Here is a 27,460-nt window from a genome sequence, read left to right as displayed (position 1 = left end):
ACGCGGTAGCAAAGAGTTGGACACAACTGAGCAACTTCACTTTCACTTTCTTTCACTTTCACTTGAGGACTCAACCCTTAGCCTGGGGACTGTGGAATATGGACTAACTCTTTGAAATAAGTGTGTCAAAATTGCTTGGTATGATAATATGCCCACATAAGTGATGACCAGAAGTGAAATATGGAGAATAGAAATTTGAGAGGAGAAGCTGAATTTTTCCTTTTCAGGGTAAAGGCAAATAATAGATGATCAGAAGCCCTGAGGAGAGACTCTCTGGAAAATTAAGATATTTTAAAGCAGCACATATATGGGAAAAATGAAAAGGCACACACAGGCCCAGGGAAGATGCATAAAAGAAAAGCCTAAAAAGACTTTATTGTTTCTCTTTAGCTTAATCCCAAACCTCAAAACCAAGGACAAATTTAAAGAAAGACTTACTTAGAACAAAACTAGTATACAAAGAATTCAAAATGTGACTGCTTTTGTAAATGCCCAACATCACTAATTACTAGAGGTCTGCAAATCTCCAATATTTGTTATTGTGTTTGGGGTTCGTTTTTTTTTTTCCCCCTTTTAATAATAGCCATTCTTATTGGCCATTTATTTTTTTAGAATCTTACAGAAAAACCTGAACAAACTTTTTAGCCAACCCAATACATTTAGAGAGATAAAGTAAATGTAGCAAAAGATCACCACTAGGTAAATCTAGATGAAAAGGAAATGGGATTTCCTTGTACCTGTTTTCCAAGGCAAAGTTTGATTTGAAAAATTAAATATTAAAAGCACTATTATACCGTGGATCTCTTGGCATATTTTCGGTTGCTATTATGCTAAAAGTTCCCTACAATATCTATGCATGTTTCATTATCAAAATGTATAAGCATGATATTATATTCAAATATCTAAAATGTTGTTTTATATTTATAGGTCAAATATTCTAGATACATTTAATACTATCAAAAGATACTTCAAAAACCAAACAACAAAAAATCTCTCTATCGGTTACTATTCATGTAGTCTTAAACAAAGAGCCCCACCTAGCTAAACTTAAGTTTTTAAAGATAATTATAGGGGTAATGTGAGAAAAATTATAGATCCAGTACAGTGAATGTTTTGATAATAAAATTAAGTACTATAAGCATTTGCTATGGTTATATCTAAGCATAGCACACAACACAAAATAGAATTTCAGAATGTGTTTGAATTAAGTGAAGATTTATTCACAAAATTGTACTGAACAGATTGATCCATTGGGTTGTGCATTTGAACACAATCTGTGAACTCTAGGTTACTAAGAAACAAGGTCTACAAATAAAAAATTTTTATCAGAGAAAAGCAGCAAGCAATTTCATACGTTGCTCCTGCACCATTTGCTTTTGTCTAGTTCTTCAGCGTGGGAGTCAAGAACACAAAGGAAAACAGGAAGTTCTAACAGTTATTTTACAATTTCTACAGTTGTCCAGTTCCCTCCTTAAAGGGAAGACTACAGGAAGCTGTAGGAACCACATGTGAGATGAACCACTGCAAACAACTTTATAAAAACCAGTTCTGTCTTCCCCTCATTAAATCATTCGTGCATGCATTGTCTATTGTGTCTCTTTTGTGACTCCATGAACTGTAGACCGCCAGACTCTTCTGTCCATGGGATTTCCCAGGCAAGTATACTGGAGTGTATTGCCATTTCCTCCTCCAGGGAATCTTCCTAACCCAGTGATCAAACTCACATCTCTTGCATCTCTTGCTTAAAAGGCAGATTCTTTACCACTGAGCCACTTAGGAAGCACCCCCGTCCCAACCTCCCTCAATGAATATTCCACCTCTGATCAAAAATACCCCATCCATTCAATGATAAAAATAAGAAACAAGACGAAATCAAAAACCCTACAGGGATGCCCCAACACTCTCCTCTGAGTGTGTCCTTTTGCTTTTGCCTCAGTAAACTGCTTCTTTGTTCTCTTTGCTCATAAAACAAAAAAGCAAACAAACAGAAAACAAAGAGATATGAACACAATCTGTGAACTCTAGGTTACTAAGAAACAAGGTCAACAAATAAAAAATTTTTATCAGAGAAAAACAGCAAGCAATTTCATACATTGCTCCTGCACCATTTGCTTTTGTCTAGCTCTTCAGCGTGGGAGTCAAGAATACAAAGGAAAACAGGAGCCTCTAACAGCTACTTTATAATTTCTAGAATTGTCCAGTTACCTCCTCAAAGGGAAGACAAACAAACAAAAAACCCCACAGATCTGTAGATTTCTGATTTCTTACTGTGAATGGGCTACAAAATTCTGAACTTCAAATTAACAAAGTGTAGCTGTTCAGTCCTACTCAGGATTGGTCTTTGAAATTTGATCTACAGAAGCATTATCCAAAGGGATTGTTAAACCCAGATGGTATAGATTTTTTAAATGCTACAAATGGCTGCAACTTCATACCCATGAAAACCAAACCAACAAACACAACAGGTGGGAAAGAGAGAGAGAGAAGAAGAGAATGGAAGAGTTTTGATGAGATTTTAAATCTTTAATTATTGAACATCAGCTATGTGGGTACTAAATTAATCTGTACATAGATAAATTTTCAGAGCTCTCTCTGTGAAGCTTTCTTAAGTATGACTGATATAAAGATGAAAAGAAATGACCTCTTTAAATGATAATTGCCTATAACCTCCTTGGCAGAAAATATATTGGTCTCTGAATTCGAATGCCAGCCACAGAGCTTGACAAAGCAAGACAGGCAAAATCTCATAAGGGCTTTTTCTAGAAGCAGCACATCCAGGAAGACAGTGTTCCTATCACTTTGCAGCCCTACTGATCCAAACAGAGAAGCTGTAGCCCCCCCAAAATAAAGCCAGCTGTAGACCTCTGCCCTCCAGACAATAAGCAATCTGCCCTTCTTCAACTGTCACATTGAATCAGAAATCAATCTTAGATAGCACATAAAAGATGGACATACCTACTCCACACACCAGGAATCCAAGAATGGTTCCAGTGGCCTCTCACCTGTTGCTCACTTGCTCCTTCCACCCCTCTGTCTCTCCTTTATCAAAGCTAAAGCAGACTGAGCAAGTCAGTCTTCTCTTCCAGAATACTGATGTGTTTAACTGAAATTGAAAGTAATTCATGCTCTTAAGGTAGCAGAGTCATGCCAGATCCTATGACTACAGCACAAACATGGGTGCGTGGAGCAGAGTGAGAGGAAATTAGAAAGACAGTCCAGAACGACTGAATTAGGATTGCAGAATGTGAATCCTAACACATTCCACCACTTTTCTATGGTTTAATTTCAGCCAAGTTAAAGGCTTCCATGGCCTCTCTTCTTGATACCTCTCCTGGGCATAAGATTGCTTGAAGTGAGTGAAATTGAGCTGTGTAAACCAAGTATATTTCAAACATTTTTTTTCTTAGCAAGGATTCCTGGGTACTGTGTTAGTGAAGAGCTCTTAAACATTTTAAATCTGTTCCTTAAAACATATATTTAATGAAACAAGTATCTTTTAAAATAAAATGAAAAGTAAAGGTGAAAATGAACAACCCGTCATGGTATTATCCAAGGTGCTCACTACTGGCTGGACATTTTCATACCTCCCCAAAACATGGACCCTCTACTAACATGGGTACCACCCCCCTTTCTACAGAAATTTAGCCAACTGGACCAGTTTCAAAGGGATTTATTTGATCAGGTAAGAAAGTGATTGGGTGTACATGTTTGTTAGTGAGGAAGGCAATGGAGCCATGTAAAGAGAAAAACAGAGATTTGGTAGGAAGATGTCCAAGGAAGTCAGGCCGTGGGGCTCCTTCCGCCAGGTCTCCATTGTCCTTACTATTCTCCTTGTCTATGGAAACTTTCCCAGAAAAGGCCACATAGTAAACCCTTTAGAATTTGCAGGCTATAGGTCTCTGTCACAACTATTGAGAAGCAGCATACATAGACAAAGATAAACAAATGGGTGTGGCTATGTCCCAATAAGACTTTATTTACTAAAGTAGGCAATGGGGCAGATTTGGTCTATGGCCATAGTTTGTCCACCCCTGGTTCAGGTAAGTGTGCTGCTGCTACCACATGCTAGGGACTGTCACCCTCTCATGCATGGTTGTCTTACAGGATAAATGGAGTGGCCCAAGTCCAAGGTCTCAGGCTGAGTGTCCACTTCTATGGCAATTTGGGTCTAAGTATACTTATGATTTTGGAGCAGAGAGACAGAAAAGGAATATGATTTCTGTCCACCTGTCTGAGCATCATCCAAGTGAGTTCCTGCCTGGGTCCTTCGGCCATACATTCACATATCTGCACAACTAACTGTCCAACTCCCAATGATACAGCACTGCCAGTAGCTCCTAAACAGGCCTAAGAGAAAAAAAGGGCAATGTCAGATAGTCAGTGGTAATGGGGAAGAGGCTGGTTTGGTCGTGGGACAACTGTTGTGAGTCTACCAGCCTCTTTGATTGAGAGAGGAAGCCTAACATCTGGTACATGTTTAGCCTGAGTAAACTGTGCTTTGCTGAAATATACACAGACTTTCCTGCCTGCATTTACTAGACTATTCATTCTAAGCACAAATTAAAGAACACAGTTTCCATGGAAGCAGCACAAGGCCAAATCTAAGATATAAAGACTTGCAGACACTGCCACCATGTGGCAACTCAAAATCATGATCTATCCAGTAATACATGAATTTTCCTGCAACAAGATCTTTGTTGAATTCAATATAAATTCAATGTAGAATCTATAGAAATTCAGCTATAAAAAGTGTGAATCCACATATACAAATGTATCACATGAATGCAATGATAATTTTGATTCCATAAGTTTCTTAACATTAACACTGGCTATAATGTAAGTTCTCTTGCTGTTTAATTGCTAAATCATGTCTGACTCTTTTGTGAACCCATGAACTGCAGCCTGCCAGGCTCCTCTGTCTATCGGATTTCCCAGACAAGAATACTGGAGTGGGTTTGCCGCCTCCTTCTCCAGGGGATCTTCCCAACCCAGGGATCGAACCCACGTCTCCTGCATTGGCAGGCAGATTGTTTACCCCTGAGCCACCTGGGAAGCCCCAGTAAGTTCTCTCAAGGTTAATTGAAATGAGGAGAGAAGTAGTAAGGTCTTAAACTCCTTTGGAAAGAATGCTTATTCTTGGGTTCTCCCTCCCAGAAAAGAGACGTGGATGCACACAGTTTATTTGAGAAGCAGTGACAAGAAGCCAGAAGAAGGGTGAAGGGGGATAGCAAGAGTAAGAAAGAGAAAATGGAAAAAGTCAAAAAGGTGAACTACTGAGCTTGTGGGAAACTGCAGATCAATCTCAAGGTGGATATTCTGAAGAACTACACTGAATGCGATTCTGAAGAACTACACTGAATGTGTTTCTGAAGTGTCCCTTTGAAGGACAACGTGAAGATTTTTCCAACAACTTATGTTTCCCTTCAATTGAGAATTACCTTAGAAGTCTTTAACCCCTTTAAACTTCTAAGCTGTGCTTGTGCAAAATGAGCTGCCTTTCATAGCTTGAAGAAAAGCCTGAGAGAGGATGGATAAGACACTCAAGTAGGACATAGAAGAATGCTACCTGGAACCATAAGTGCAGTGGACTTGAGAACAGAGGCAAGAGGCAGAAGGAGCAGATAGTAAGTACTAGAAATTACTGAAGCCTAGGAATTGCAAAATACAGTAACCTAATCTGAATAATCTCTTCAGACAAAGCCTTGTACTGAAAAGAAGTGAAAATTCTGCATTTAAAAATGTATCTTTTTAAAAGCAATAAAAATTTTTGCACATGACATCATTAGGTCAAATTTCACAGGAAAGTGGGAACTCAAAGAGTTGAGTAGAGCATTGAAACTGCTTTTTCCCAATAGCATTTGCCAAACAAGAGAATGTACCACCAGTTTTGAAGGCATTATGAGATAAGGGGCCAGGGTTCAAAAGCCAGAACTTGTCCAAAGAGTCTATGGGCATGTAATATACTACAGCTGCCATGGTGACCATAGTTAACAGCACTGTATTGTATGTTTGAAAATTGCTAAGAGAGTAGATGTTAAAAGTTCTCATTAAGTGAATATAATCTATATATTTTTTTAAAAACTCTCAGCAAACAAAAGGCCAGAACCAAATGGCATCAGTGGGAAATTATACCAAATGTACAAAGAACAACTGATAGCAGTCCTTCTTAAACTCTTCCAAAGGGTTGAAGAGAAGGAAACACATCCAAAGTCATCCTATGAGATCACCATCACCTTGATACAAAGATAGTACATTAAAAAAAGAAAGAAAAGTTTAGGCTTAACTTCCCACAGGCACTTTAAAACGGCCAATGTGTATGTAGTTGTAACTGTAAAAATAAAGCCAATACTATTAGGGTGGGCATATACTGATACATGGGTTTGAAGCTTACTTCTTTTATTTATATCTTGGGAGTTAACGATTCAATACTTCTATAATGTTATAACATTTTCTATCTCTTTCCTATCCTAGGCTATTTCCTCAAAGTCTGAAATCACTGTTGTTTATCGTGATACACACAATCAGTTCAGTTCAGTCACTCAGTTTTGTCTGACTCTTTGCGACCCCATGGACTGTAGCACACCAGGCTTCCCTATCCATCACCAACTCCCAGAGTTTACTCAAACTAATTCCATCCAGTCTGTGATGCCATCCAAACATTTCATCTTCTGTCATCCCTTTCTCCTGCCGTCAATTTTCCCAGCATCAGGGTCTTTTCCAATGAATCAGTTCTTTGCATCGGTGGCCAAAGTTTTGGAGTTTCAGCTTTAACATCAGTCCTTCCAATGAATATTCAGGATGATTTTCTGGTTTGATCTCCTTGCAGTCCAAGGGACTTGCAAGAGTCTTCTCCAACACCTCAGTTCAAAAGCATCAATTCTTCAGTGCTCAGTTTTCTTTATAGTCCAATTTTCACATCCATATGTGACTACTGAAAAACCATAGCTTTGACTAGATGGACCTTTGTTGGCAAAGTGGTGTCTCTGTGTTTTAATTGCTGTCTAGGTTTGTCATAGCTTTTCTTCCAAGGAGCAAGCATCTTTTTTTTTAAATTAATTAATTAATTTTAATTGGAGGCCAATTACTTTACAATATTGTAGTGGTTTTTGCTATACATTGACATAAATCAGCCATGGGTGTCATGTGTTCCCCATCCTGAAGCCCCCACCCACTTCACTCCCCATCCCATCCCCCAGGATCATCCCAGCACACTGGTCCTGAACATCCCATGTCATGCATCAAACCTGGACTGGCGACCCATTTCACATATGGTAATATACATGTTTCAATATTATTGTCTCAAATCATCCCACCCTCGCCTTCTCCCACAGAGTCCAAAAGTCTGTTCTTTACATCTGTGTCTCTTTTGCTGTATCGCATATAGGGTCATCGTTACCATCTTTCTAAATTCCATATATATGCGTTAATATACCATATTAGGGTTGTTCTTTCTGACTTATTTCACTCTGTATAATAGGCTCCAGTTTCCTCCAGCTCATTAGAACTGATTCAAATGCATTACTTTTAATAGCTGAGTAATATTCCATTGTGTATATGTACCACAGCTTTCTTATCCATTCATCAGCTGATGGACATCTAGTTTGCTTCCATGTCCTAGCTATTGTAAACAATGCTGTGATGAACATTGTGGTACACATGTCTCTTTCAATTCTGGTTTCCTCAGTGTGTATACCCAGCAGTGGGATTGCTGGGTCATATGGCAGTTCTTTTTCCAGTTTTTTAACGAATCTCCACACTGTTCTCCATAGTGGCTGTACTAGTTTGCATTCCCACCAACAGTGTAAGAGGGTTCCCTTTTCTCCACATCCTCTCCAGCATTTATTGTTTATAGACTTTTTGATAGCAGCCATTTTGACTGGCTTGAGATGGTAGTTCATTCTGGTTTTGGTTTGCATTTCTCTGATAATGAGGGATGTTGAGCATCTTTTAATGTGTTTGTTACCCATCTGTATGTCTTCTTTGGAGAAAGGTCTATTTAGTTCTTTGGCCCATTTTTTGATTGGGTCATTTATTTTTCTGGAATTGAGCTGCATAAACTGCTTGTATTTTTTGAGATTAATTCTTTGTCAGTTGCTTCATTTGCTATTATTTTCTCCCAATCTGAAGGCTGTCTTTTCACCTTGCTTATAGTTTCCTTCGTTGTGCAAAAGCTTCTAAATTTAATTAGGTCCCATTTGTTTATTTTTGCTTTTATTTCCATTATTCTGGGAGGTGGGTCATAGAGGATCCTGCTGTGATTTATGTCAGACAGAGTTTTGCCTATGTTTTACACTTGGGGTTTTACAGTTTCTGGTCTTACGATTAGATCTTTATGAGTTTATTTTTGTGTATGGTGTTAGAAAGTGTTCTAGTTTCATTCTTTTACAAGTGGTTGACCAGTTTGCCCAGCACCACTTGTTAAAGAGATGCTTTCTGCATTGTATATTCTTGCCTCCTTTGTCAAAGATAAGGTGTCCATAGGTGTGTGGATTTATCTCTGGGCTTTCTATTTTGTTCCATTGATCTATATTTCCATATTTGTACCAGTACCATACTGTCTTGATGAAAGTAGCTTTGTAGTGTAGTCTGAAGTCAGGCAGGTTGATTCCTCCAGTTCCATTCTTCTTTCTCAAGATTGTTTTGGCTATTCAAGGTTTTTTGTATTTCCACATAAGCTGTGAAATTATTTGCTCTAGTTCTCTGAAAAATATCATTGGTAGCTTGAAGGGATTGCATTGAATCTATAGATTGCTTTGGATAGTATACTCATTTTCACTTTATTGATTCTTCCGACCCATGAACATGGAATATTTCTCCATCTATCTGTGTCATCTTTGATTTCTTTCATCAGTGTTTTATAGTTTTCTATATATAGGTCTTGTGCTTCTTTAGGTAGATTTATTCCTAAGTATTTTATTCTTTTCGTTGCATTGGTGAATGAAATTGTTTCCTTAATTTCTCTTTCTGTTTTCTCATTGTTAACGTATAGGAATGCGAGGGATTTCTGTGTGTTAATTTTATATCCTCCAACTTTACTATATTCATTGATTAGCTCTAGTAATTTTCTGGTGGAGTCTTTAGGGTTTTCTATATAGAGGATCATGTCATCTGCAAACAGTGGGAGTTTTACTTCTTCTTTTCCAATCTGGATTCCTTTTATTTCTTTTTCGTCTCTGGTCACTGTGGCTTAAACTTCCAAAACTATGTTGAACAGTAGCGGTGAGAATGGGCGGCCTTGCCTTGTTCCTGACTTTAGGGGAAATGCCTTCAATTTTTAACCATTGAGGATAATGTTTGCCATGGGTTTATCATTTATGGCTTTTATTATGTTGCGGTATGTTCCTTCTATACCTGCTTTCTGGAGGGTTTGTATCATAAATGAGTGTTGAATTTTGTCAAACACTTTCTCTGCCTCTATTGAGATAGCTGTATGGTTTTTATCTTTCAATTTGTTAATGGGGTGTATCACATTAATTGATTTGTGAATATTGAAGAATTCTTGCATCCCTGGGATAAAGCCCACTTGGTAATGGTGTATGATCTTTTTAATATGTTGTTGGATTCTGTTTGCTAGAATTTTGTTAAGGATTTTTGCATCTATGTTCATCAGTGATATTGGCCTGTAGTTTTCTTTTTTGTGTGACCTCTTTGTCTGGTTTTGGTATTAGGGTGATGGTGGCCTCATAGAATGAGTTTGGAAGTTTACCTCCCTCTGCAATTTTCTGGAAGAGTTTGAGTAGGATAGGTGTTAGCTCTTCTCTAAATTTTTGGTAGAATTCACCTTTGAAGCCATCTGGTCTTGGGCTTTTGATTTTTGGAATATTTTTTTATTACAGTTTCGATTTTTGTGCTTCTGATGGGTCTGTTAAGATTTTATATTTCTTCCTGGTTCAGTTTTGGAAGGTTATACTTTTCTAAGAATTTGTCCCTTTTTTCCAAGTTGTCCATTTTATTGATATATAGTTGCTGATAGTAGTCTCTTATGATCCTTTGTATTTCTGTGTTGTTTGTTGTGATTTCTCCATTTTCATTTCTAATTTTGTTCATTTGATTCTTCTCCCTTTTTTCTTGATGAGTCTGGCTAATGGTTTGTCTATTTTATTTATCTTCTCAAAAAAAAAGAAAAACCAGCTTTTAGCTTTGTTTTGTTTTTGCTATGGTCTCCTTTGTTTCTTTTTCATTTATTTCTGCCCTAATTTTTATGATTTCCTTCCTTCTACTAGCCCTAGGGTTCTTCATTTCTTCTTTTTCTAGCTGCTTTAGGTGTAAAGTTAGGTTATTTATTTGATTTTTCTCTTGTTTCTTGAGGTAAACTTGTATTACTATGAACTCTCTCCTTAGCACTGCTTTTACTGAATCTCATAGGTTTTGGTTTGTTGTGTTTTCATTTTCATTCATTTCTATGCATAATTTGTTTTCTTTTTATGTCTTCTGTGATTTGTTGGTTATTCAAAAGCATGTTGTTTAGCCTCCATATGTTTGTATTACCACATTGTGATCAGAAAAGATGCTTGAAATGATTGCAATTTTTTTTTATTTACCAAGTCTAGATTTATGGCCCAGGATGTAATCTATTCTGGAGAAGGTTCCATGTGCACTTGAGAAAAAGGTGAAATTCATTGTATTGGGATGAAATGTCCTATAGATATCAATTAGGTCTAACTGGCCCATTACATCATTTAAAGTTTGTGTTTCCTTGCTAATTTTCTGTCTAGTTGATCTATCCATAGGTGTGAGTGGGTATTAAAGTCTCCCACTATTATTATTTTATTGTTAATTTCCCCTTTCATACTTGTTAGTATTTGTCTTACATATTGTGGTGCTCCTGTGTTGGATGCATATATATTTATAATTGTTATCTCTTCTTCTTGGATTGATCCTTTGATCATTATGTAGTGTCCTTCTTTGTCTCTTTTCACGGCCTTTATTTCAAAGTCTCTTTTATCTAATATGAGTATTGCTACTCCTGCTTTCTTTTGGTCTCCATTTATGTGAAATATCTTTTTACAACCCTTCATTTTCAGTCTGTATGTGTCCCTTGTTTTGAAGTGGGTCTCTTGTAGACAGCATATATAGGGGTCTTGTTTTTGTATCCATTCAGCCAGTCTTTGTCTTTTGGTTGGGGCATTAAACCCATTTAAATTTAAGGTAATTATTGATAAGTATGATCCCATTGCCATTTACTTTGTTGTTTTGGGCTCAAGTTTATACACCTTCTCTGTGTTTCCTGTCTAGAGAAGATCCTTTAGCATTTGTTGAAGAACTGGTTTGGTGGTGTTGAATTCTCTAAGCTTTTGCTTGTCTGTAAATCTTTTGATTTCTCCTTTATATTTGAATGAGATCCTTGCTGGGTACAGTAATCTGAGTTGTAGGTTTTTCTCTTTCATCACTTTAAGTGTGCCCTGCCATTCCCTTCTGGCCTGAAGAGTTTCTATTAAAAGATCAACTGTTATTCTTATGGAAATCCCCTATGTGTTATTTGTTGTTTCTCTCTTTCTGCTTTTAATATTTGTTCTTTGTGTTTGCTTTTTGTTACTTTGATTAATATGTGTCTTGGGGTGTTTCACCTTGGGTTTATCCTGTTTGGGACTCTCTGGGTTTCTGGGACTTGGGTGATTATTTCATTCCCCATTTTAGGGAAGTTTTCAACTATTATCTCCCCAAGTATTTTCTCATGGCCTTTCTTTCTGTCTTCTTCTTCTGGGACTCCTATGATTTGAATGTTGGCGCATTTGACATTGTCCCAGAGGTCTCTGAGGTTGTCCTTATTTCTTTTAATTCTTTTTTTTTTTCCCTCTTTACTTCATTTATTTCCACCATTCTATCTTCCACCTCACTTATCCTATCTTCTGCCTCAGTTATTCTACTGTTGATTCCCTTCAGAGTGTTTTTGATCTCAGTTATTGCATTATTCATTATTGATTAACTCTTTTTTATTTCTTCTAAGTCCTTGTTAAACATTTCTTGCATTTTCTCAATTCTTGTCTCCAGTCTATTCATCTGTAACTCCATTTTGTTTTCAAGATTTTGGATCATCTTTACTATCGTCATTCTGAATTCTTTTTCAGGTAGACTCCCTATCTCCTCTTCTTTTGTTTGATTTGGTGGGAATTTATCATGTTCCTTTGCCTGCTGAATATTTCTCTGCCTTTTCATTTTGTTCAGATTGCTGTGTTTGGGGTGGCCTTTCTGTATGCTGGAAGTGGTTCCTCTTTATTGTGGAGGTTCCTCCCTGAGGGTGGGGTTGGATGAGTTTCCTGGCTAGGGAAGTTTGAGCAAGCATCTTTTAATCTCAAGGCTGCAAGTCACCATCTGCAGTGATTTTGGAACCCAAGAAAATAAAGTCTGTCACTGTTTCCATTGTTTCTCCATCTATTTTCCATGAAGTGATGGGACCAGATGCCATGATCTTTGTTTTTTTAAATATTGAGTTTTAAGACAACTTTTTCACTCTCCTCCTTCACTTTCATCAAGAGGCTCTTTAGTTCTTCTTCACATTGTGCTATAAGGGTGGTGTCATCCGTGTAACTGAGATTATTGATATCTCTCCCAGAAATCTTGATTCTAGTTTGTGCTTCATCCAGCCCAGCATTTCACATGATGTACTCTGCATAGAAGTTAAATAAGCAGGGTGACAATATACAGCCTTGATGTACTCCTTTCCCTATTTGGAACCAGTCCATTGTTCCATGTCCAGCTCTAACTGTTGCTTCTTGACCTACACATAGATTTCTCAGGAGGTAGGTCAGGTGGTCTAGTATTCCCATCTCTTTAAATATTTTCCACAGTTCGTTGTGATCCACAGAGTCAAAGACTTTAAAATAGTCAATAAAACAGAAGTAGATGTTTTTCTGGAACTCTCTTGCTTTTTTGATGATGGCAATTTGATCTCTGGCTCTTCTGCCTTTTCTAAATCCGGCTTGAAAATCTGGAAGTTCTTGGTCCAAGTACTGTTGAAGCTTGGCTTGGAGAATTTTGAGAATTACTTTGCTAGCATGTGAAGTGAAGTGAAAGTCACTCAGTCATGTCTAACTCTTTGTGACCCCAAGGACTATATAGTCCATGGTATTCTCCAGGCCAGAATACTGGAGTGGGTAGCCTCTCCCTTCTCCAGGGGATCTTCCCAACCCAGGGATTGAACCCAGGTCTCCTGCATTGCAGATGGATTCTTTACCAGCTGAGCCACAAGCTGAGCCACAAGAGAAGCCCAGGAGTCCTGGAGTGGGTAACCTATCTCTTCTCCAGTGGATCCTCCCAACCCAGGAATCAAACCAGGGGTCTCCTGCAATGCAGTCAGATTCTTTACCAACTGAGCTATCAGGGAAGCCCTTGCTAGCGTGTGAGATGAGTGCAACTGTGCGGTAGTTTGAACTTTTTTGGCATTGCCTTTCTTTGGGACTGGAATAAAAACTGATCTTTTCTAGTCCAGTGGCCACTGCTGAGTTTTCCAAATTTTCTGGCATATTGAGTGCAACACTTTAACAGCATCATATTTTAGGATTTTAAATAGCTCAGCTGGAATTCCAACACCTCCACTAGCTTTGTTTGTAGTGATGCTTCCTAAGGTCCACTTAACCTCACACTCCAGGATGTCTGGCTCTAGGTGAGTGATCATACCATCGTGGTTATCTGGGTCTTGAAGATCTTTTTTGTACAGTTCTTCTGTATATTCTTGCCACCTCTTCTTAATATCTTCTGCTTCTGTTAGGTCCATAACATTTCTGTCCTTTATTGTGCTCAGCTTTGCATGAAATGTTCCCTTTATATCTCTAATTTCTTGAGTTCTCTAGTATTTCACATTCTATTGTTTTCCTCTATTTAACAAATATTGAATTCTTCATTATCCAAAATAAAAAAGTTCTCATAATTAGAAAAAAATATTATAGCTATTTGTGACAATAGATGTTGGCTAGACTTACTGTGATGATAATTCCACAAATATAAGAATCCGCCTACCAATGCAGGAGATTTAAGAGATGCAGGTTTGATCCCTGAGTGGAGAAGATCCCCTGAGGGGCTATGGCAACCCACTCCAGTATTTTTTCCTGGAGAATCCCATGGACAAAGGAGCCTGGCAGGCTAAAGTCCATAAGGTTACAACGAGTCAAACACAACTGGACCAACTTAGCATGCACGCCTACATGCACCAAACATCAGAGCACATATATACATAAATATTACCAGCTATTAAAGGAGATATTGACAATAATATAAGAAACAGTGAGGTACTTTAACACCTCACTTACATCAATGGATAGATCATCCAAACAGAAAATCAATAAGGAAACATTGGCCTTAAACAACACCTTAGACCAGATGTACATAGAACATTCTACCCCAAAACAGCAGAATACATGTTCTTTTCAAGTGTGCATGGAGCATTCTTCAGGATATATCACAAGTTTAGGCCATGAAACAAATATCAATAAATTTAAGAAGGTTGAAATTGTATCAAGCATCTTTTACAACCACAATGGTATGAGACTAGAAATCAATTACAAAAAGAGAACTGGATAAAAACACAAACACATGGAGACTAAATAGCATTCTTGTGAAACTCAATGGTTCAACAACAACGCAAAAAAAAATCAAAGAGGAAATTTAAAAAATACCTTGAGACAAATGAAAATGAAAGCACAACATTCCAAAATCTATGGGTTTTGGCAAAAGCAGTTCTAAGAGAAAAGTTTATAGTGATACAAGTCTACCTCAGGAAACAAAGAAAATATCAAATAAGTGATCTAACTTTACACCTAAAGGAACTAAGAATGTAGATAACAACAAATCCCAAAGTTAGTAGAAGGAAGGAAATAATATTACATGATACTATGTATGGAAAAATTCAGACTCCACAAAAAATTATTCGAATTGATAAATGAACTCAGTAAAGTTGCAGGATTAAACTTAATATACAGAAACCTCTTGTGTTTCTATACACAAAAAGTAAACTGACAAAAAGAAGAATTAAGAAATACAACCCAGTTTACAATTGCTTTAAAATGAATACACCAAAGAATAGATCTAATTAAGGAGGTAAAAGATCTATACTCTGAAACCCAAAAGATATTGATGAAAGAAGTTGAAGACAATATAAATAAATGGAAAGATATACCAGGGTCATGGATTGGAGGAATTAATATTGTTGAAACATCCATACTACCCAAAGCAATCTACAAATTGAATGCAATCCTTATCCAAGTGCCTGTAGCATTTTTTATGAATCTGGAACAAATAGTCCTAAAATTTCTATGGAACCACAAAAGACCTCAGATAGCCAAAGCAATCGCTTTTTTTCTTAATATATATATATTATTGAAGTATAGTTGACTTACAATGTTTCAGGTACACAGCGAGGTTTTTCAGTTATACATATACACATATGTTATTTTTCATATTATTTTCAATTATAGGTTATTACAAGATATTGATGATAGTCCCCTGTGATATATATCAAATCTTTTTTGCAAAGCAATCTTGAGAAAGAACAAAACTGAAATATTACATACCCTGTTATCAAACTATGCTACCAAATATATCAATCAAAACTGTGTAGTACTGGCACAAAAGCAGACATATAGGTCAACAGAACAGAATAGAGAACCCAGAAATAAACCCACACTTGTATGGCCAACTGATTTACAACCAGTGAGCCTAGAACTTACAGGGAGGAAAAGACAGTCTCTTCAATAAATGTTGGGAAAATTGAATAGCTGCATACAAAAGAATCAAACTGGAACACTTACTTTTACAATATATAAAAATAAACTCAAAGTGGATTAGACACTTAAATGTAAACCTGAAAGCATAAAACTCTTAGAAGAAAACATCAGGAGTATGCTCTTTGACACTGGCCTTAGAGATATTTTGGGGGGTCTATCTTCTCAGGTGAGGGAAGCAAAAGCAAAAAAGTAGAACTGCATCAAACTGAAAAGCTTTGTACAGCAAAGGAAACCATCAAGAAAGGAAAAAGCAGTCTACTGAATGGGAGAAGGTATTTGCAAACCATATACTCAATAAGCGGTTAATATAAAAATACATAAAGAATTCATTACAACTCAATAACAAAAAAATAAACAGTCCAATTGAAAAATGGGCAGAAGACTAAATACACGTTTCATAGGAAGACACAGAGATGGTGTACATACACATGAGAAGATGCTCAACATCACTAATCATCAGGGAAATGCAAATCAAAACACAATGAGATATTATCTCACAACTGTCAGAGTGGCTATTCATGGCCATTGTCAAGAAGACACAGAAATAACAAGTGTGGTGAGGATGTGGAGAAAAGGAAACATTCATGTCCTGTTGCTGGGAATGTAAATTGGTGCAGACACTATGGAAAACAAAATGGAACTTTCTCCAAAAAATTAAAAATATAACTACCATTCAATCCAGAAAATCCACTTCAGGGTATCTAACCAAATAAGACAAAAACACTAATTTGAAGAGATATATGCACCCCTAGGTTCATTGCAACATTATTTACAGTGGCCAAGATATGGAAGCAACTTAAGTGTGTGCCAATAGATGAATGGACAAAGCAGATGTGGTATACATATACAATGGAATATATCCCAGCCATTAACTAAGGATAAAAAGTTGCCATTTGAGACAACATGGATAGACCTAGAGGCTATTACGCTCCTGAAACAAAACAGATGGAGAAAGACAAATACCGTGTGATTTCACGTACATGTAGAATTAAAAATTTTTTTTAAAAAGCACACAAAACAAAACTGAAATAACTTACAGATACAGAGGACAAACTGATGGTCACTAGAGGGAAGGGGAGGATGAGTTGGGCCAAATAGGTGAAGGGAATTAACAGGTACAAACTAACGTTTATATAATAAATAAGTCATGGAAATGTAACATACAGCATAGTGAATATAGACAACAATATTGTAATCACTTTATATAGTGATGAATGATTAACAGACTTAACAAAGTGATTAACCTGTAATATATATAAAGGGTGAATCGCTATGTTGTACACCTGAAGCTAATATAATATTTTATGTCAACTATGCATCAGTTTTTAAAAATTTAAAGAAGAAATATTGGTGGATAATTATTTTCCAGAAATATTGAAAGGAAACCAAACCACAAATTCAAGGCCAATTAATCAAATAAAATTACTTCCAAAAATATCCCTATAGACACAACATGGTAAAACTGCAGAACCACAAAAGCTTTAAGTTAGGTGGTAGAACAACTAAATATAAAATCAACAAGGATATAAAGGACTCAGCATCACTATCAAACCACTAGACCTACCCGACAACTGTAGAGTAGTTTTCCCAACAGCAACACAACACACACTCTTCTTTTAAAACACACCTGAAACGTTCTTTAAGACAGACCATACACAAGGCCACAAAATCTTTTAAAGGATTGAAATCATGTAAATATATTCCCTGAACATAATGGAATTTAAGTTAGAAATCAATAACAGAGGGAAATTTGGGGATTTACAAATATGTGGAAATTAAATAACATGTTCCTAAACAATGACTGTGTCAAAGAAAACATCACAAGAGAAATTAGAAATACTTTGAAATAAGTAAAAATGTGAATTCCACACAATATATCAAAATGTACAAACGTGGCAAGAACAAAGCTGATAGCTGTAACACCTCTATCAATGACTAACTAGCATAAAGAAAATTTTAAAGTCTCCCTTATTTCAAATGAGAAATAAACACGAGGGCAGCAAAAAGTGAGTCTCTCTTAGCCTTGGCATAGCTCTGCAAGATTAGGACATGACGCACAATTCTGCGACTTCCTCTTCAGGAGGGAGGGAGAGAAGAGGCATGCATACTCAATGGCCAGGCTTTTCAAAGCACTGCCCTAGGAAAAGGGACAGGTAGTTTATGGAAGTCACACAGCTCTGTGAGTTTGAGAGAAGAAGCATAACCTTGAGATTTCTCCCTCAGATGGGAGAGAGAGGAATAGAGCATGAATCCAACATCTGCCCTAGGTAACGGGGTTGTGGGGGGAAGCAGGGGGGACAGCAGCTCATGGTGGGTGGTAGCATAGCTCTGCAAGTCTGGGGGAAGACACACAGCCCTGAAACGTCTCTTCTAGGAGGAAGATGAGGCATGGAATGTGCACCTCCTTAGAAAACGTTTGAGAGCTCCCAGAACTTCTAGCCAGGCCAATTGCTAAAAGCTTTTCCCTGCCATAGCCAGTTCATTAAAGCTATGAGGCGAGTTACTTTTTCAAATCACAGAAGCTGGTGCAAAGCTGCAGGGAGCAGAAATATCAGCAAAATATGACACAAAATAAATCTCCAGTAACTTATCCTAACGAATTTGAGATTTCAAAATAATCATCTTAAAGAAGCTCAATGAGCTTCTAGAGAACAACAACAAACTTTTTTTTTAAAAAAAAGAGGGAGAGAAAACAAAGAATATTGAAACTGTACAAGATCCTGAGTTCTTGTCTTTTGAAGTAAAATGCTGACTCAAGAGTAAGTGATTGGGGATTGTGAAGCTGTAGAAACACAGGGCAGTTGTTGGGCTGGGGAGCTGGTGACAATTTACAATATAGTTCTGCCACGTAGCAGAATCACCAGATTCCCAGTTCCCTTAAAAATACAGATGGAGGCCTGACACACATTTCTAAGTTGTTTCTACAGGAAATATACCAAACCATAACATGCAAGACAAATGATCTAAGCTCAAACGCCAGTTCATTCAGCCCACAGTCCTTTTATAGAAGAGTCCACATTCTTAACAATAACTCATAGGGACATCTGTGTTCTAAAGATAAAACTACAAACAATAGCTAAAACTCCCAGACTTCACAAATTCTAAATAATTCCTGCAGAGACTATCGTGTGTTTAACTCCCACTCCCTGCACCCTTCCTCATTTCCCAATTGTGAGATGCCACCTGGTTCCCTGTTGTGTACATTTTCCCTGACTACAACCAGCAAAATAAAACTTTTTCCTTGGTGAGTTTTGACAAGTGAGTGTTTAAAATAAAGATATAAAATAAAAGAAGTTAAGAAAAATCTTTATAGCATAAATTTAAATTGAAAAAATTTTATGTATGTATATAAGAGTTTGGCCCACTAAAAGGTCCTGGAAACAACAGAACTCTAATAATATTGAGTAAATGTAGCACCCAAATTTTTGTTTTTAAACAATTTTTTTTCTTTTTTTAAAAAAATAACAGCAAATAGCACTGCTTGGAGAAATCAGAGGTTGCAGGTATAGGCAAAAAACATAAGGTGTGGCTGTGATATAGTTCTGCGCCAAAAAGCAGAAGCACACTCAAAGATTAATGAGTTTATATCAAGGACAAGGAGGCTGGCCAAAGGGACATCTCATGGACAAGTTTGGGACAATTTTAATATCAAAAAGAATCATGACTATAAGTGATTATAATCATATAATCCAAGGCAGTATCCTGATCTAACTTCAGTGATAGGAAACATGGGGGGAAGAAAAACAGTAAATGAAACTGCAAGAAAATGGACGGGCAGATTATCCGGAGTATTCTATAAGAAAACTAATCTAGTTCTTTAAAAATTCAATGTCAGGGTTTCCCTGGTGGCTCTCTGGTGAAGAGTCCACCTGCCAAAGCAGGAGACACAGGTTCCATCCTGGTCCAGGAAGATCCTACATGCCCAGGAACATCTGATCCTGGGCCCCACAGCTGCTGAGCCTGGGCTCTAGAGCCCGGGAGCCGCAAATACTGAAGTCCAGGGGCCCTAGAGCTCGTGCTCCATAGCAAGGGAGGCCACCACAGAAAGAAGCCCACGCACCATATCTAGAGAGTAGGCCCCACGCCCCACAACTAGAGAAAAGCTGGGGCAGCAACGAAGACCCAGAACAGCCAAATAAATAAATGCATAAGTAAATAATAATAAAAACTTTAAAAAAATCTAATGTCATTTTTAAAAAATGAATAATAAAGAATAATAAGATGACACTTCTAATAGATTGATCTAGACAGATACAACATACAAATAACTATAGGGCACCCTGCTGCTGCTAAGTTGCTTCAGTCGTGTCCGACTCTATGCGACCCCATGGACAGCAGCCCACCAGGTTCCTCCATCCACAGGACTCTCCAGGCAAGACCACTGGAGTGGGTTGCCATTTCCTGCTCCCCTATAGGGCATGAAACTTGGTTTATTCTGATTCAAAAATATAAATAAATAAAACAGTTATTAAAGCATTTTTAGATACAGTTGAGAAGATTTGAATATAGGATGACTCTCAGGTTATATCAGATAATTATTCATTATTATTAACTTTTTAGATGTGCTAATATCATGTGCTTATTTGGGAGAAGATACTTATTCTTAGGAGATGCAGGCTAAAGTGTTCAGGGGTGAAGTATTATGAAGTCTGTAACTTTTAAAAGATTCATCAAAAAAGTATGCAGGGAGAGAGAGAAAAGTAAATGTGGCAAAATGTTGCATTAACAAATTTTTAATCTTGATGACAAATATATGGGTGTTTGTTGCATTATTCTTTCTACTTTTCTGTATGTTTTAAATGATTCAATTTAATGTTGGGAGGGAGAAAAGAAGGGTTCAAGTGCACAAAGTCATTCTTGCAGTGCTGTTGAAAATATTAAAACACAGGTTACCACCTACAGGCTCTGCAAAAGGAAATGAATTGACTGCATTTGGTACAGCCTCAGAATGAATTCTGTCTGTCAGCAATTATTGACCAAGGAAATTCTTTGCAACACATACTATCCTAGGCCCTGAGGATAAAAGACAGAGAAGGCCTTGGTTCTCAGGAAAAGCCTAAAACAAGCTAAGAAATAAGCAAATTCATTATCAATAGGACTGACAAGTCATGCTGCATGAAGGAAATGACAAATGACAGAGAAAGCTACCTGTGTTGAGGGAGAGGGAAGACCATATGGGGTTGGCAGTATTTCAACTGAGGCAACAAGGAGCTGGCAGGGGGGACACCTCCTAAATCTTCCCATCCTCTTAAGGGAAAGTTGAGTGCAAAGGCTCTGAGGCTATGCAGCATGAAAAGAATGATGCAAATTACACAGCACAGCACAGCAAAAGGAGTGGATGTGGTGTGTGAGAAGAGGGATACGGAACCACTCCTATACCAGGACACAGCTCTTCAGAGAGATATATGCACATATGGGATGACAATGCAAACTGCCAACAGCTTGTCGGTGTGTTGACATTACAGATGACCTCTACTGTCCTTCTTTCACTATCTGATTCTTCTAATGTGCAAATGAACATGTTACTTTTATTTAAAACAAAAAACGAAGTGTCCCACCCTGGAGGTAAAGAAAAGCAGTAGCACAGATAGCCCACAGTAACCCCCTGGTGCCCAGAATAAAGGTCAATCTGGACACCTGAGTAGACCATTCTGATCACTGTTTGTAACAGTCCAGGGAGAGGCAGGTTGCTCGTTCAAAGGAGGCATCCACTCTGCACAGGGAGAAGCTTCTTACATTTATGAAATATTTTGCTTTCTTCCCTGACTCCAAACCTTGGGACTGAGACAGAAAAATAGTGGAAGCTATTCATAAGCTGCCAATAACAGAAAACTTGCTGATTCTATCCAATTAAATTAAAAAACAAAAAACAAGTGTAGCTGTGACTGTGGGTAAGTGTCCTGGCTCCTGCCAGAGAGGAAAGCAACCTACAGGAGCTCATCCCTGGAGCTAGGTGATTATCCCGCCCATTTCCACACCAGTTTCAGTAGCTTTGGGGAGCATGCTTAATATCTGCAGATGCCCACAAGAGGGCAGCAGAGGAGTTTTTCTGAAAGTGCTGGAACCCTAAGACTTGACAGGACAGAGGGAGAAGGCCAGGAAGAGAGAGGTGGGAGATTTTAAATAAATTTTATAAAGAATCAAGTTTATAAGAAATTTACAAACTTTTACTAAAGTTTGTAGAAGTTTCTTAGAAGTGATTCAGGGCAAATAAGCCAAATTTGGTAGAAGAAAGGTGCAAGAAAATCAGATTTTACTGTAGGATTTCCCTGGTGGCTCAGACGGTAAAGAATCTTCCTGCAATGAGAGAGACCCAGGTTCGATCCCTGGGTTCGGAAGATCCCCTGGAGAAGGGGATGGCAACCCACTCCAGGATTCTTGTCTGGAGAATTCCATGGCCAGAGGAGCCTGGTGAGATACATACAGTCCATGGGGTCGCAAAGAGTCAGACACGACTGAGCAACTAACACACAATAGTAAAACAAAAAAGAGAGGAAGTCAAAAATAAAAAGAGGTTTACTTTCAGCTTTTGGGGAGATGGCAGGAAATATTAGTCAGCAAACCAAATATTCCAGGATATTGTGTTCCGGGAGGTTTTTTATTCACTTGGGGAAAACTGCATATATAGTGGCATTTGAGAGACCCCAAAAGTCCTATCTGTCTATAAATATCTCCCTTTCAAGTGAGGAAAGGTTTATTTCTGTATTTCTTTCTTTTGACCACACCACCCGGCTTACGGGATCTTAGTTTCCCCACCAGGGAACTTGCTGGTTCCCCCTTGCAGTCAGTCTCTAGTAATGGAAGCATGGGATCTAACCCCTGGACCACCAGGGAAATCACTGCAAATGTTTGGTTTTTTATGTTATTAATATGATTAGAATTTTGAATCAGAGCACCTACAAATACTCGAATATACTTGAAATATAGTTGAAAATATATATTTTAAACCTTGAGGAATTTTTTTTTTCTCCCCTTCCCTATGTTTTCTCCCTTCCTCTTCCTCTTTCAAACAAGTAGCTGGCTCTGTGCCAGCTCTTCATTGCCTTCAGAGAGGTCTGTAGGAGAGTCAAAAGCAAACATTTCCAGGTTTTATTTCACAAATTCTAACACAGAAGGATTTAGAAAGTGTGGGGGGAATGAAAAGGAATTTACATGCTGAGAGTCTTGGAAGAAGTAGCAGAATAGAGGGACTGTCCTCAGCCCAGATAAAAGGCTACCTCTGGGAGGGGGGAAATAAACCAGAAGACAAGCGGGTCCCTGAAGACTGGGGGCCAGGGAGGAGGCAAGATCCCAGAGACCAAGAACTGTCCCGTTTTCGACAAAGAAGAGCAAGGCAGGAGTTGCTGCAACAGCCTTGGGACAGAGCCTGAAAAGACCACACGGGCCCAGGGAGGCCTGGACAGCCAATCCTGTCGGAAAGCAGAGATGTGCTCTTTTGAGGGTTTAAATGAAGCTGATCCACCACCCAGTTCCCCCAGTGGTGACCACCACACACTCCGTAATTACAGAGTGGGGTCACGCTCAATGACCCACACCAGCTAGCGGCTGGGAAGAACAAAAGGATGGAGGAGACAGAATCCCATCCTTCCCCAGTCGTGTCTGTTTCTGAGTTTTCCCCAGAGGGGTCTCATCCAGGTATGATATACATCGCCCCTTTGCTCTCCACTCCAATCTTAACCCATTTCTCTGACCACAGAGCAGAAGTGCTAGAAAAGAAGGGTGGGATCACTGAGGGTGAGAGCTTCCTCATCAGAGTCTAATGGGAAAGAGTGTGGGGAGTGATGTTCTACTAAGTAGATGTGGGTGCAGTCTATGAGTTTCATTCCCCCATTCCGTGCCCTGCACAGTCCCTATTGCTTAATGCCAGTGAGGTACCAGCGAGCTGCCCGCATCTTACTAAATGTTTGATTTAAAACTAATTACTGCTTCCTAGATTGCCATAAATCCAGCAAATCTGCTTGTTCTCATAGGCTAGCAGACCCAGAAGTTTGAATATTGGCTTGGGTAGAACTGTCTTTCTGACCTCTTCTAATCCATTTTCCTTTAAAGTCCCTCCTTCTCTTTTCTCTACCCTTAAGCCCCAGACAGCCCTTCTCCTGCCTTTTTCCATTCCTTCCTAATAATGACACTTCTTTGGATCCAGTGCTAGGTGATAGAAACCTTGTCTGATAAACTACCTATGTACTCAGTCGCTTCAGTCGTGTCCGACTCTATGAGACCCTATGGACTGTAGCCCACCAGACTCCTCTGACCATGGGATTCTCCAGGCAAGAATACTGGGGTGGGTTGCCATGCCCTCCTCCAGGGGATCTTCCTGACCCAGGGATCAAACCCATGTCTCTTATGTCTCCTGCACTGGCAGGCAGGTTCTTTACTACTAGCCCCACATTCTTTGGTTTCTAAGGTGATTAGCTATAAGTTAGAGAAGCCTTCCACCCACCCTCAAAATGAACTTACATCTGCACATCCTTTCACACTGAGAAGACCTCCCAACATAGCCAGATTATGAAGCTGCTCCCTTGCATCAGTCTGCTGATATTATCCCATCACTTAGCAAATATTAATTAAGCAGTTACTATGTGCTGGGCATTGTGCTGCATGTTAGGGAGTTAAAACAAGTAAGCCATTGTCTCTATCTCTAAGGATTTCCAGGTAACTAGGAAGGGACAAAGAGAAATTATTCAGCTCCATGATTAACTTTCTAAGACTTTCACTGAAAACAAGCAAAACATGTTTAGAATCCACTGTGAAGTGTGATTATTCTCCTCTTGACCCATGGCTGAGAAATGCATTCTTGTCAGTCAGGGCATATTTGAAATGGTTGACTGTGTCCCCAGTACACAGTTTTGTTAATCATTTTGCCCCACTTAATCTGTGGGCAGCCTGGAAGGGCAGAGTTTTGGAAAGCATGCCCCAAACCCCAAGTTGAACTCAGCCTGACCTTTGCTTCCTTTTTCCCATTGGCTCCTTGTAACCCCAACACAGCTTTGGAAAATTCAGTCTACTTTTGGCAGAAACTAGGTGCTGACTAATTGTTGACCTAAGCCTTTTTCAAAGGTTAAGTTGGATCCTTCTGAGTAAAGTTCAACCAAAATAACTGTCTTATTCCTTACAGATGAACTGCTATAGTAAAGTGATATTTCTTCTGAATTTACTGACTTAGCTGGAAGGAGGTTCTTCTGTGACTGATGACTTCTCAGGAAGGCTCATATTTTCCTTTGAAAAAACTGAATACCTTCCATATGAATTATTTTTGTAGACAAATGTAATTGTCTAGGACAAATTCGAGGACATGACCCTTGGAGCCCACGTCTTAGGTAGGTTTTGAGTCAGTGAGCCCAAGCTGTGTTTGGGTGGGTCATGTAGGCTTTCTGGAACTCTCTTGCATGCTCAGATGCCTCCTCACTCTCTTGCAGGAGCTCAGAGGAGAAGAAAGTGGAGACCAGTGACAACCTTCACACCCTTTGCTTAGAGGCTCACCGCAAATCCAGCCCTTTGGGGCTAGAAGGACAGGACAGCCAGTACTTGGAGTTTTATATTTACTAGAGATAACCTGGTAACAGTACATTTTTAAAATTTTTGTTGGAGTATATTGCTTTTCAATGTTGTGTTAGTTCCTACTGTATAGCAAAATAAATCAGCTATACATACAGATACATCTCCCTTTTTTTGGATTTCCTTCCCATTTAGCTCACCGCAGAGCATGGAGCAGAGTTCCCTGTGCTCTACAATAGGCTCTCACTAGTTATCTATTCTGTACATAGTATCAATAGTGTATATATGTCAATTCCAATCTCCCAATTCATCCCACCCCACCTTCCCCCTCAGTAGCCACACGTTTGTTCTTTACATCTGTGTCTCTCTTTCTGCTTTGTAAATAAGATCGTCTATAGCATTTTTTTATTCCACATTTGTGTGTTAATATATAGTATTTGTTTTTCTCTTCCTGACTTACTTCACTATGTATGACAGCCTCTAGGTCCATCCATGTCTCTGCAAATAACCTAATTTCATTCCTTCTTTTAGCTTAGTAATATCCCGTTGTATATATGTACCACATCTTTTTTATCCAGTCCTCTGTTGATGGACATTTAGGTTATTTCCATGTCCTGGCTATTGTAAATAGCACTGCAATGAACACTGGGGTGTATATGTCTTTCTGAATTATGGTTTTCTCTGGATATACGCCCAGCAGTGGAATTGCGGGACCACGTGGTAGTTCTATTTTTAGTTTTTTAAGGAACTTCCATACTGTTCTCCGTAGTTTATGGCATGGGGTGCATGCTTAGTCATGATCAACTTTTTTGCAACCCCATAGACTATAGCCGGCCAGGCTCCTCTGTTCACGGGATTCCCCAGCAAGAATACTAGAGTGGGTTGCCATTTCCTTCTCCAAGGGATCTTCCCAACCCAGGGACTGAATGTGTGTCTCCTATGTCTCCTGCATTGACAGGCAGATTCTTTACCACTGATAGTGGCTGTATCAATTTACATTTCCACCAACAGTGCAAGAGGGACAAGTCTAGGATGTTCATTTTGTTGGCATCCTTTCCTTAGTTCTAAAGTTGAGACTGTGCATAAATGGAATCTGAATCATAATTTTAGGGTCTTCAGAAAGGATCACTGCCTACTTTGCAGATCCATATCACAAGTTTGAGACCAGGGCTTCTATCCTAATGCAGCTATCACTGAGAGTGCAGGACAGTATGTCTTATGGACCACGTATGCCTCAATCTAGATGACCCTCCGATTACTTCCTGAAGCCAACTCACCAAGGACAGGAAAGACCTAAACGGGAAACGGACACAGATCCATGCACAGGATGGGCACTGCAGGCAGGTGGGGCTGCTGCCGGCCGCTGCATTCGGAGTAGAGCAAAATGTTTTCTGGCCGGCACTTCTCCAATGGTCACATTTTTTCAAAATACTTGTTTCTGGAGAAAGAGATCTGCTTTGGTGAGATAGCCAGATATCTTATGCACCATGGTAATATTTAAATAACTATGCTTCCAGAGTTAAGTAAATGTTTAGATTACCATAGATACATCACCCAAAAAGTGTACATTTAATCTCCATTAAGGCTTTGGACTAAAAACACTTCAGAAGGAACCTGATAGCCCACAATGTCAACATTACGTGGAAATGATCAGTGACCCCAGAATCTCTTAAGTTGGGCGCTTCTGTTTGCAATTGTGAATGTACATGGAAGGACTTCATAAAATGTTACTCAAATACAATAATTTTATGACTATAGAAACATTCTCACAACACTGCACCTTTGCTGTGATTGCAAGTTAAACAAAAAACCATAGTTTACATTTCAAAGATACTCCCCAGTCTCCCTATGCATAAATGTACTTTTCATCCCTCAATAATTTGTAGTAAATGTTAGAAATAGCTCTCTTGTATACATAGACACTTGTCTTCATGCCTCAGCCAGTGCCAAAAGTCAAAGATTTTACTTGTCATTTTAATGAAATCCCCATCAAAAGTGCAGTAGAAATTTTAGGGGACCTCAGCACATTTAGGACATGGAAGAATAAAAATTCGTGAATACCAAACATTGTTCTTTAAGTATAGAAAAGGAAAGGGACTCTGCTCCAGAAATTAGGTTACCATGTATCCTGGTGGCTCAGACAGTAAAGAACCTGCCTGCAATGCGGGAGACCTGGGTTCGATCCCTGGGATGGGAAGATCCCCTGGAGGAGGGCATGTAATCCACTCCAGTATTGTTGCCTGGAG

The 27,460-nt window shown here is 38.7% G+C and overlaps 1 protein-coding gene across 3 annotated transcripts in view; it reads right to left on the bottom strand.

Annotated features, from left to right (window-relative positions):
• Positions 1-27,460, bottom strand: part of LOC136149213 (guanylate-binding protein 6-like) — a 210,476-nt gene that overhangs the window by 22,719 nt on the left and 160,297 nt on the right. The window contains exon 1 of one of the 3 annotated variants that reach the window (XM_065909317.1): positions 2,956-3,050. The exons of the other annotated variants lie outside the window; for them this stretch is intronic. The gene's annotated coding sequence lies outside the window, so the exon portion shown is untranslated. Of the gene's footprint in view, positions 1-2,955; positions 3,051-27,460 lie in introns of those variants that run through there. 3 annotated transcript variants of the gene reach the window in all.

This window comes from Muntiacus reevesi, chromosome 1, assembly GCF_963930625.1.
Source record: "Muntiacus reevesi chromosome 1, mMunRee1.1, whole genome shotgun sequence".
NCBI classification, from domain to species: domain Eukaryota; kingdom Metazoa; phylum Chordata; class Mammalia; order Artiodactyla; family Cervidae; genus Muntiacus; species Muntiacus reevesi.
Note: the sequence above shows the minus strand (reverse complement) of the source record. Positions and strands in the feature narration are given on the sequence as shown.